The sequence below is a fragment of the Bison bison genome, unplaced genomic scaffold, assembly GCF_000754665.1.
Source record: "Bison bison bison isolate TAMUID 2011002044 unplaced genomic scaffold, Bison_UMD1.0 scf7180017862979, whole genome shotgun sequence".
Lineage (NCBI taxonomy): Eukaryota > Metazoa > Chordata > Mammalia > Artiodactyla > Bovidae > Bison > Bison bison.
In genome coordinates, this window is record NW_011493551.1 from 2,915,871 (window position 1) to 2,927,979 (window position 12,109).

Genomic DNA, 12,109 nt, shown 5'->3' on the forward strand with positions numbered 1-12,109 from the left:
CCGAAGCTTCTGGAAGGCCTTCCTGACTATCTATCATTCTTCACTTCTGATTCTTCAGCCTTCACTGGCCACAGGGTGGCTCCCCAAGGCCTCACTACTACTCAGCAGGATGCGGCACAGGGGGTGGGAAGGGGCTAGATGAGACCTATACAGGCTCCTGTCACAATTTGTGTCTAGGAGGCTGCCTGCAATGGGGGTGGGGGGCAGGTGAGGGGAAGGAGCCACATAGGGATGGCCACTTATCAGACCCAGGACCTGGGCCCTTACCAGGCTTTCTGGCCCAGGGCACAGAGATGGGTAGAGAGCCCAGCATGATGGAGATTGCTTTGTCTGCCAGTCTAGTTGCTGGGGCACAGAGTGAGACATACAATCTAGGTAAACAAAAGGGCAGCAGCGTGGTGTTGGTGTGGACTCTGGAGCTAGACATCAGTGAGTTCAAGTTCTCCCTCCATATGACTGTGAGTCATGGGCAATTACTTACTTTTTAGTGCATCAGTCTCCTTGTGAGTACAGCAAAGATGTAATAAACCACAAAACTCTAGGGGAGTAACTGGAATAACACACACAGGCCCTTAGTGCAGGGCTGGCATGTTACGGTATATAATTGTATGTTCAGTAAGTGTTAACTGTCTGGTGTCAGGAACCCAAATTCCAGAGATGAAGATGCATGCATTCTACTCCTACTTGTGATTAGGATGTCTGAGAGGTTCCAGCCCCCAGGGGACAAGCGGGAGGCCCAGGACTCTGATCTGAGCTGGGACACTGCACATAGGAGTGCTACAACACCTCAGTGGCATACAACAACAAGCATTTAATTCGCTCATGTATCTACAAGTCATCTGGGGAAGCTCTGCCCATGCTTGTCTCATGGCACAGGGAGCTAGTGGAAACTCACCAGGCCTCTTAAGGCCTAGGCTTAAAACTGGTCCGCTGTTACTTCTGCCCCATTCTGCTGACTAAAGCAAGTCATGGAGCCAAGCTTAAAGTCAAGGAGAGGGAAAAATCCACTCTGTTCCATGTTGAGACCATGGCAGGGGTTGCAGAGAGGGGTGAGGAACTGTGGTCTCTAATTTAATCTACCATGTAAACAGTGGGCCCTGATGGGGCTAGGGGAGTGGCTATGAGAGCCAGAGAGATCATCGAAGTAGAGAGACACACACCAAGGACAGTCAAGGCTTTACGAGAGAGGAAATGTGAATGACAGATCAGGCTCAGGGAGAGACAACAGTGGTCCCTCTCATGGCCCCTGGGTACTGCCAAGAGGCCCCTCTCTCCATTCCACTTCATCAGTTGTCAAGTGGGCTGGCGTGGAAGTCGTGTGGCTATCATCCTTGCAGGGAAGTAATCTACTGTTACATCAGTTAGAAGGGGCTTCCCTGGTGGCTCAGTGATAAAGAATCCAACTGCCAAGCAGGAGACACAGGTTTATCCCTACGTCTGGAAGATCTTTTGAAGAAGGAAATGGCAACCCACTCCAGTACTCTTGCCTGGGAAATCCCATAGACAGAGGAGTCTGGGGTCTGTAGTTCACGACACAAAGAGTCGGGCATGACTTAGCAACTAAACGCAGCAGTATCAGTAAGAGGTGTTTTCCACCAGAGGGATTTACTAGGACTTTAGTTATATAGGAAAAAGACTAAGTAATTCATTCCTAAAAAATTCCACTCTTCTCATTCAGGCCTAACATGCTCAATTGCATCTTATAATAGCTCTCTGGGCACAGTTGCCTGGAAATACCAGGAAGGAACTTGGCATTAATGAAGGCAATTATTAATTACTAAGGCAGCTATGACTCTAAAGAGATGGCCTAGGGGTCAAGATTGCTGTTTATTTATTTCTAATTTGCATTGTTGCTAACTTCCAACAAATCTGAGATGATTGACACCTAAAAATCGAGGCCCTAGGACAGTGAGATTAAAGATGAAATCTCCAAAGTCATATGGATGAAGGGAGGAAATGATTAAACCAGAAACCCGGCAGAGGATAGTTACTGCAATTGTGCATTAAATTGAGCTAAAGCGAAAGGGGAAATGTGATGAGTTATTGGATAAAAGGAAGCATAGCCATTCATCAGGAGAGGCAAACTTTTCCCTGACATTCAACGTGAGCACAAATTTATCGTGAGAATCTCAATATAAGGACGGTGAGGCACATAATAGACGTTCCCTCCAGAGACTTCTGCAGAAGATGCAAAAATGTTCTTCGGCTGGTCGTTTATTATATCGACCCTGGATAAAAGCTGAGGTCTTAGGGATGAACCCTTCTGGATTTAATATAGCCCCAGCTAATGGCTTATAGATTGTTGTAGGGCAGGATCAGTTAGGAGTGTTTCAAAGGCTGGAGCCAGAGGTCAGAGGCTTGGAGAGAAGTGTGGCTTTCCTCCTGGAGGCCAGGCTAAGAATGCATTCCTCTTGCCCAGGGCCCCATCTTGCCCATGTCCCCCAAAGGCATTGGAGATAAGCAAGGCAGGGGAAGATCAAGAAAGCCCTCGGACAAAGCAATACAAATCAGTACAGAATGGAATGTATTAGTCATTTATACAAACAAGACATGTATGTAAAGAAAAAAAGACTGAAAGGAAATCTGCCAAGATGTTCATAGTGCTAACCTTTGGGTTGTGGACCTTTGGAGGATGTTTAGTGGTTTTCTTTACTTTTCAAATCTTCTAGATTGACCTTGTGTAACTTTTTTAAAAAGAAAAAAAAAAAAGATTTCTAAATGCTGGTTTTTGATATTTCTAAGTGGTGGAGAACTATCACCAGCAACAGCCCATGTTTTCTTGAACAGATGCTTAAAGCACTCTCTTCTTTCTTTTTGTGCTTCTCCACAAGCTACCAAACCTAACCCACCTTTCCAAATTGTGTAAATAAGTCACATGTGTTAGTTTCACAGTGGGATAAAGAAAATAATGGAAGAACTTGGCAGCTGTGATCTCCTGAAAATAAGAACGTGTTATTTCATTGGGACAACTTCTCTGGCAGGAGAGCTGGCAGTATGTGGCAGGAGTCTCAAAAATGTGCACACTGTTGTTTACCTGTGGGTACTTAATTCTCAGCTTCCCTGGTGTCTCAGTGCTAAAGAATTCTCCTGCTAATGCAGGAGACATGGGTTCGATCCTTGGGTCAGGAAGATCTCCTGGAAAAGGAATGGCAACCCACCCCAGTATTCTTGTCTGGGAAATCTCATGGACAGAGAAAACAGGTGGGCTACAGCCCCTGGGGTTGCAGAGTCAGACACAACTTAACGACTAAACAACAAACAACTTAATTCTCAGGAAATAATCATGGCCACATGTGAAGACTGTGCTGTAAAAATAACCCTTACAACATTATCACAATAGTAAAATATGGGGAACAACCTAAATCCTCACCATTAGAGATTTAATTAATTCAACTCTGGTCCTAAGGAACACAAAGAATAGCTTGGAAGGATTCTTAATGACAAGGAACAATGCTCTGCAGTTCTTTGTTAAATTAAAACTAGTATGACTATGCATTTCTTTGGTAAGAAGAAAGAAGCAGAAGGAAGCTTCTTTTTTTTCCAAAGCAGCACTATTTCATAGTTCTGTCTTCTGAAAACCTAAGGAACGTCCCTCGTGTTGAGATGCTCTGTAAGAAGCATATTTGGAACAGGCTTGCAGGCTTCAGGACAGGAAGTTGGAGCTGAATAGAATCAGAGGATCTTGGCCATTTATCTCCTCTGCTGTTTCCTTTTTGTCCTCCCTGGGCTTGAAGCAATTCGTATGAGAGCCTGAAAGCCCAGCAAATCCATCCTTCTCTCCTCCCTTCTCATTCCAATGGACATGATGGTAAAGGATTCGGTAGGAGTTGATTTCTGAAGCTTGTCCTGAAACAGTGGCTTCTGGGTGAAGTGCCCTATTATATACTGTGCATGAGAAATGATGGGAAGAAAGACCAAGAACAATTTCTGACCCTGACATCAGGCTGGCTTTTAAAAGATGACATGTTCTTCTCAGGATCAACCGGCTTCTAAGAGACGAGGACCCAAAGCAGTGCTCTGGTGTCTTGTGTATACACTCCTTGAGATTTACTTGACTTTTTGCTATTAAGTTCAGCCTTTCGAAAATTCGTCTCAGTCCAATTTCTTACCATGTGGCTCCTCTTTGCAGACCAGCTGAGACAGACAAACATTTTTCCTTTTGGTTTCCCTAGCTTATAAGCCATGAGGAGTGAAAGGAAATGTCTTCAAGGGAAAAGAATAAATTTGGCCATGTCAAAAGTGTTGTCTGGAGTTGGGGCCATGAGATGAAGGGATGGGTTGGTTGAAATAAAGACAGGCAAGAAAAATGTCATTGGGGGAAAAGCAAGAAATCACAGACTACAGGAGTTTTGGGCTTGGCAAGACACAAATGAAGCCAGCCAAGTGCCTCATTGCTGAGATGGTTCTTAAAGTAGGATCCGTCTGGGCCTGAAAGCTTTCTCATGAAACAAGGAAACAGGTATTATTGAGAGTCTCCCAGATGCAGGATGTTTTGCATATATTTCATCAAACCTCACCCCCAACCAGAGGAAGGAACTGTTATTACCCACACCTGATAGATGCAGTGATTAAAGTTCAGAATAGTTAAGTAACTTGCCTAAAGACACACAGCTAAAAAGCAGAGGAGTCAGAATTTTAACCCACATATGTCTGACTCCCAAGCCTGAGTCTTTATGCTCTGCCATGAAATCTCCTTCGGTGCCAGTATTTATAATATGACAAAAGTAGATGAAAATATTTAGGGCAATGCCTTTGTCTTGGCACTGATCAGCTCCAATTGTTTGCTAGAAGCACTTGTTTTTAAAACTTTAAAGGCTTTCTATTTCTGGCATGCATCAGTTGTTTGCTTTTGATATTGTAAACAAAGGGTCATTTCAGAGTATCTTACCAAAGCAGGACGAGTTTCTGATTCCTATTTACTCTTGTGAGAGATTTAAAATTTATTCTATTTTGCTTTGGCATTTTGCACTGGTCAGCAGAAGAGAGGGCTGGACTTGCTTCACTGGAGTGGATAATGGCTAGACCTTTTTAAGAGGCTCTGCTTCATCATGGTGAAGCCCTCCCTTCCCTTTATCAAAGGTTTGGGAGTGTGGATGGCAATCGCAGGTCTTGGTAATTTAATAAACAGATTTTTATAATTGATTTTGAAGTACATTCAGACAGGGATATTGCAAGAACAATACCAAGAATTCCCATCACCCTCTCACGCCGATTCCCCATTTGTTAACACATTGTTTCACTTGCTCCATTCTTTTCTCTCTGTGTGTGTGTATATACCCATTATCATTATTCTTTTTTTGAGGTATCTGAGAACAAGTTACAGATGTGATCCCCCACACACTCAAATACTTCAGTGTGTGACTTCCCAAGTCAAGGCCACTCTTCTACATAACAGCCACAAGTCCTCCAAACCAGGAGATGATGTCGCTACGACAGGACCTTCCAATTCACATATCTCACTCAGAATTTGCCAAATGTCCCAACGATGTTTCTTCTTCTTTTCTGGTTCAAGACCAGTCCAGAAGCACATGTTCCTTCTGGCTGTCACGTGTCTTCATTTCCTTTCCATATGAATCAGTTCCTCCATCTTTCCCTATTTTTCTTGACCATGGCAATTTATAAGGAGTACAGATCTCTCCCTGGGTTTTTCCAGCATTTCCTCATGTGTAGACTCAGGCCATGCATTTTGACAGGAAAGACACAAAAATGAGGCTGAGATCTTCTTGGTGCATTTCCTCAGGGGCTCATAATGTTGACCCTTTGCTCCACTGGGATGGACTCTCCATCGTCTGGTCAAGGTGGTGTCTGCCAGACTCCTCTGCTATAAGCTCACCAGTCCCCATTTGTGGTTGACATGTTTTTTGTGGGGAGATAGTCTAAGCCTATGCCATATCTTATTCCCCATCAAATGTCTACTCAGCCTTAGCACCTGCGGATGCCTGTACCAACAACCTCTAAGATGGTTGCCAAACCATTATCAAACCAAACCATTATCACTATCATTATAGTGATAATCAATTTCCATCATTCCTTCCACATTTGCTTGTTGACATCTTATGGTAAAGAAGAATTAAATTTTCTGGTTTATTTGTCTATGCATGTCTATCATCTATCTATCTACCATCTATTGATTTATCTATCCATCCATCATCTATCTAATTATCTATCTATATCTATCTATCTATAGCATAGCGTTAGTTGCTCAGTTGTGTCCAACTCTTTGAGACCCTGTAGGCTATAGCCTTGCCAGGCTCCTCTGTCCATGGGATTTCCAAGGCAAGAATACTGGAGTGTATTGGAGAGTTCTCTTCTCTGGGGGATCTTTCTGACTCAGGGATCAAACCAGGGTCTTCTGCATTGCAGGCAGATTCTTTACTGTCTGAGCCACTGGGGAAGCCCAATCTATCAATTCACTCATCTAATCACCTATTTATCTATCCATCTGTCTAATCATCTATCTATATCCACTACCTATCCACCCATCTAGTCATCTATCCATCCAATTGTTTATCTGACCTCAAGTTTACATCATCACTTCCAGCTATAGTCTATCACCTTTTCCTATCCTTCCCTTTGTCTATGTTTGTAAATCTCTTCTCCCACAGTGAAAAACTTGGTCCCAATTAGCCTCAAGATATTTGCTTCTTTACTCCCTCCCCCTTCTGTACCCTGCAGTCTCTGAGTTTCCATCCCAGCCACAACCATCTCAGCCCATGGCAGCTTCTTGGGTCTAGGGCCTTACATCACCTCCTTGGCCCTGCTGCCTCTCAGCCCTCAGCTAGACTGCCACCTCCAAGGGAAGGAAGGAGAAAGGCAGATGAAGAAGAGGAGGAATAGGACTTTAAGAACTTGGTCATTTTCTTCAGGATCATTCTATCTTGCTTCCCTCTGTAGTTATCCAAATCTGAGGCCACGCTCTTTGGATATCACCCTCACTCCTAGACTGTGCTAAAGGGATGGGCTTATTTTTATACTAAAGGACTCCCATCCCCTCCACTTTTCCAAGTGATAGGTGGGTGGGGTGGGGGATGGGGGGAGTCAAGGCACTGGTTGGCCGTCACCTGGTGGAGATTGTTGAGTTCTTTCTATCAAGGAATTGGCTGAAGGTGGTAGACTCTAGACGACAAACCTGGGGCTTGTGCTGAATGACGTGACAGCCACTACACATGGGTGGGTGGGCCAGCAGACGAGAGCAGTCTGCAGAGAGAGCTGAAGAGCACAGGAATGGCTTGTGTGGAGCCTGAGGCTCTTACAACTTGGGAGTCCTCTTTAAGAAAAAGGATATGGATGTGAGTATATAAACTTGTGGCCTTTAGATATTCCTTGCTCTTTCCATTACTGTTTAAATTAAATTACCCAAATGGCTTTCTGCTTCTTGCACCCGGAAGCCGGAACGCTGAGTGTGAAAGCATTGACAACGAGCAGACACGTTTGTTTTTTTTTTCCTTTCAATTTTGAAGGCCAACTCAGCTCACCACTTTTGTTCCTGAAAAATGTTCCTCTTAACTAGACCACTGAATTGCCAGATAAGGTTTGGGATTTTGCGGCAGTAAATAAAGAAGAATCAGAAGTTATAGTTCTGGCATTACTACTCTCGATTTGTACTCTGCTTCATGAAGATGCCTTCTAAATCAAGGGTCTGAGTGTCCTTCGGGATTACTGTTGATTCAAGATTACCGGGGGTGCCTTACATCCAGTTCCAAATAACTTCAGAGTTCACATGAGAAAAAGTTTGCAAACTCACTAGCAGAAGATAATTTCAGAAGTAAAAATTAATCCCCTTTACAGGAAGCAGTGGACTCCAAGCAAGCAGAAGCCGACTGCTAACTAAGGAAACTCCTCAGGGTTAGCTGACTTGCCAACAGATGCCAGTGGGCCCCTGCTCACTCTCCTCTTCCTCCATCCCACCCTCTCCCATACCACCCAAGAACTGTTAGTGACTTGGGATACCATTTAGGAAGGATATTGCAAAGTTAACATCACTGATGTCAAAAAAAGAAGAAAAACCACCCAGCGCTAGAGCAGGAGGGAACTTTCTCACTATCTAGGCAATTCCTGGCTCAAATTCTAACTGTACTCACTCACTAACTTCCCTGACCATTAGGGTCCCTTTTCTATAAAGTGGGTGTAAAATCAAAGCTTAAAGCTCTCTGTAAAAGGCAAAGTAAACCGCATTTCAACCACGATGAATAGTTATGTGTTCTGCTCTGTTCTGAGCACTTCCATTATTTCATTTAATCTTTATAACAATCACATGTCTAACCATATGAGGGCAAATATTTTTATTCCCATTTTACAGATGAGGAAAATAAGGCGCATAGAGGTTAGAAGATTTGCCCCGGGTCATTTCCTTAATTCTTATTTTTATTGCATCTGAAGACACTGGTCCAGCATTAGTCTGAGGAAGGGATAGTGTTTTAGTTTTGAAGGAAAATTATCAGCAGGCTCTTTCCCCAATAAATGGAGAAAGCAGTGACTTGGAGAACACTGGAGATTTATAAGTGTGGGCAAAACAAGTATGAGACCCAATAGGAGAGAAAGAAAAGTTTTGAATCCCTTCTCCAACAGGTTGGAGGACTAGGGTGTAGAGAAGGGCCAAAGGGCTCTGAGATTCTTGTTCTTCCTCCTCTAGTGAGGAGGGGAGCAGCCCTTCCGTCTGTGGGGCTCCCCCAGAAACATGGCCCTCAGGGACTCCCACTGGATGGCTGGGCTGCCCAGGCATGAGGAACCCACCATGCTTTAAAAGGATCAAGCTGCAAGTAAGATGCACTTTTACATCTCAAACATATAGTGTCTCCTACATTCAGACGGCCACATGATAGTAAAATGGCATCAGCTAGTTTTTTACTTAAGACCCACAGGCTTTGACTAACTTGGAGGACAACTGGGGACCCCACCAAGAAAGGAAAATCTTTATTATAAAGAGATATCACTTGGAGGATGTTCAGGCCCCCAAAAGGATACTTGCCAGGGACCCTCTCAGCTCATTCCCATGGCTGTTTATTGGCAGAGCCAGGACTAAGTACTTCTTTGGACTTTGGGGTTTGGGCTGTGGAATTGTTGGATGTGGGTCCAATCCCAACTCTATCACTCACTCACTGGGGGAGTTTGAGCAAACAACTCATTGTTTCTACACCTCCCTTTCCTCCTGGGTCTGTTATGAGGATTAAATGAGATAATGCATGTGAAGGCTTAGCACTGGTCTGGAGTGGTATTGGGGATGAAATGTTACTGTAGTCTAATGCACTTCCTATGGCTCAGAAAAAAGCACTCCCAATCTCATTCTTTTGAAGCAGTCTTTTGTTTTTCCTTCAATTTTTTGAAGTATAATTGCACATACTTGAACGTGTACAATTTGATAAGTTTTGACATATGTATATGTCCATGGAACCATCAACACAATCAAGACAATGAACATACCCGTCACCCCAAAAGTTTCCTTGTGCCCTTTTATAATCCACCCCTCCTACTCCTTCCTTGTTGCCCAGCAAACACTGATCACTGTCACTAGAGACATTTGCATTTTCTAGAATTCTTATAAATGGAATCCTGCCATATGCACTTGCTTTTTTCGGTCTGGCTTCTTTTACTCAGCATAATTATTTTGAGATTCATCCATCCTGTTTATTATTGACTTGTTTGGGGTGTTTCATCCCTTTCTCCACACATGATGGACAAAGTATTTCCAGGTGAGAGATGTGGGCCAGTGGAGTGCCTCCTTAATGTCTGGGCTGGGTTTCTAAGTGTACACTCACAACTGCTGGGGTTTCTAACGCTTGCATTCTGAGCACTCAGATGCTCCCTGTGTCACAGTGGCATACAAGTACAGATGGCTCAAAAGCAGCAGGATTTCAAGGGCACAAGCCAGGCAGCCTTTGCACATGCAAAGCACCTAGACCTCATTCCCAGGGGCTCATAGGTCTGAGGTGTGGTGTGGTTGAAGATCACTGTTCTCGAGGAATGCCACGAATTTCCAAAAGTCACCTGGGCAGTGAACACTAAAGCAAAACGGAAGGAATTCAGCAGAACCTGGTGGTGAGAATCATATTTCACAGAAAAAAATGAGATGCTCTGCAGTGTCTGAACCACATTATAAGACATCCATGGAGCATCACAAATGTGGTACCTACCTTATGACCACCCATGAAAATAAGTCTGCTCCCTGGGTTTATTTCAGCATTCAAAACATTCAAACCAGAGAGCTCCCAAGTGTTGTGTGGACCAGGAAATAAACAAGGGTGGTGCCATCACCTGCCTTCACATGAGAGTCCAAAAAACCACACTGGAGAGGGCACGGAAATCAGTATCGAAAATGAGACACTCAAGTGACCACAAAGAGCTATTTTTGCTCATTCCAAATTGCTCTGTTTCTCTAAGCAGCTATTTTCATGGCTAAGCCGCCTCTTCCTTAGCTATGTATAGGGACGACTCAGCAACTTGAAAACAAGTGGGAAGACAAAAAGAAATCTGCAAATAGGCTCATACGCCAGGGATAACCCTGGGGTGGGGGTGGGGGTGGGCGGGCAATTCGAAAGGTGGCGTGAGTTGGTTATTTCCCCAAGTATCTGACCTCTTCAAATTCCGCTCTTGGGTCAGAAACTGTCATGAACCAAATACATGTGCTCATTGGAGGGTCACTTTCTAGTAAGCATTCAGCGTTTATAAAAATAGAGATTTAGACGGAAAGTTTCCTCCGTGTCCAGGGGTGACAATTCCCTGTGCTGGTGTTTACCCCGCTATCCAGGGATCTGGTTTGGATGGCAGGTGAGGGGAAACTCAGGTCTATTTTTAAAGATCTCTGGTTTTTTGACTGTTGCCAGGGAGAAGGTGGACAAAAGAGGAGCACAGCAAAGGAAGGTCACCTCAAACATTTGTTCAGTGAGTCACTCAACAATTATTTACTGGTTCTAAAATACGTTGGATCTGCCCACTTGACTCCATCTCCTTTGCTGCCATATTTGTTCAGGAAGTCATTATTTTTCACCTCCTCTAAGTGGACTTCCTGTTTTCACTGGAGGCTCCTCCAGTTATCCATTTTCCATCCTGCAGCCAGAGAGAGCTTTTCAAAAGTGGAAACTGGACCAAGTCACACTCTTGGTGAATAGAAACGCTAACAAAAGTCTGGAAGCATACCTATCAAACTGCCCATAGTGGGTATTTCCGGGGAAGGGGTACGGGGAGACCTGAATGTTTTTTACGGTGTGGTTGGAATTTTCTACAGTGAGCTGTATTTCTTTCATGATTTTGAAAAGATCTCAAATGTTTAAATTGGTACCTACACACTAGGGGCTCTTCATCTTGTGTTAGAGTCCTAGACACTGAAAAGTCGAGCAATTATGCTTGTTCGTTATGGCCTTAAGGGGCAGAAGCTGTGATCACAGAGTGGAAGTGATTGAGGAAGTGAGTTGCAAGAGGGAGTTTGGATAAGCAGAGCTGCCGGAGGATTGTCCGGTTGGCCAGCAAGCGTGTTGATGGCCAGGGCAGGTGTTTGGATTGAGGCTGGGGGCCCTCTGCTGGAAGTGATGTCAGGGACTTGAGTCACATGCCCTCAATGTCCCTGCAGTTCTGTAATTCCACATGGTGCATCAGAAGGCAGGATTTTGTGGGGGTTTTTTTTGTTGTTTTTTTTTAAGGCTGACTGCTAAGAGGATATTCTCCAGGGGTCTTAGTCACCGTCTGCTTTCTTTTATTTCTACTTCCAATTTCTATTAGTCAAACACATTCCTAGAAGCCTTGAATTAATCTCTTAGTTTCATGTGCCAAGAAGTTTATGGATGATGATCCCTCTGTGAGGAAAAAAAAGGATGTATAAGATGCACATAGAGCCAAATTGAGTACTAAATTGGAAAGAAGGGAAGATTCTGGAAAAGTGGCTAAGAAAAAAAGTGGAAGTCGCTCAGCTGTGTCCAGCTTTTTGCGACACCATGAACTATAGTCTGCCAGGCTCCTCCATCCATGGAATTCTCCAGGCAAGAATTCTGAAGTGGGTAGCCATTCCCTTCTCCAGGGGATCTTCCCAACCCGGGGATCAAACCCGGGTCTCCTGTGCTGCAGGCAGATTCTTTACTCTCTGAGGCACCAGGGATGGTGGGAAAGTGGGTAAGGAGAT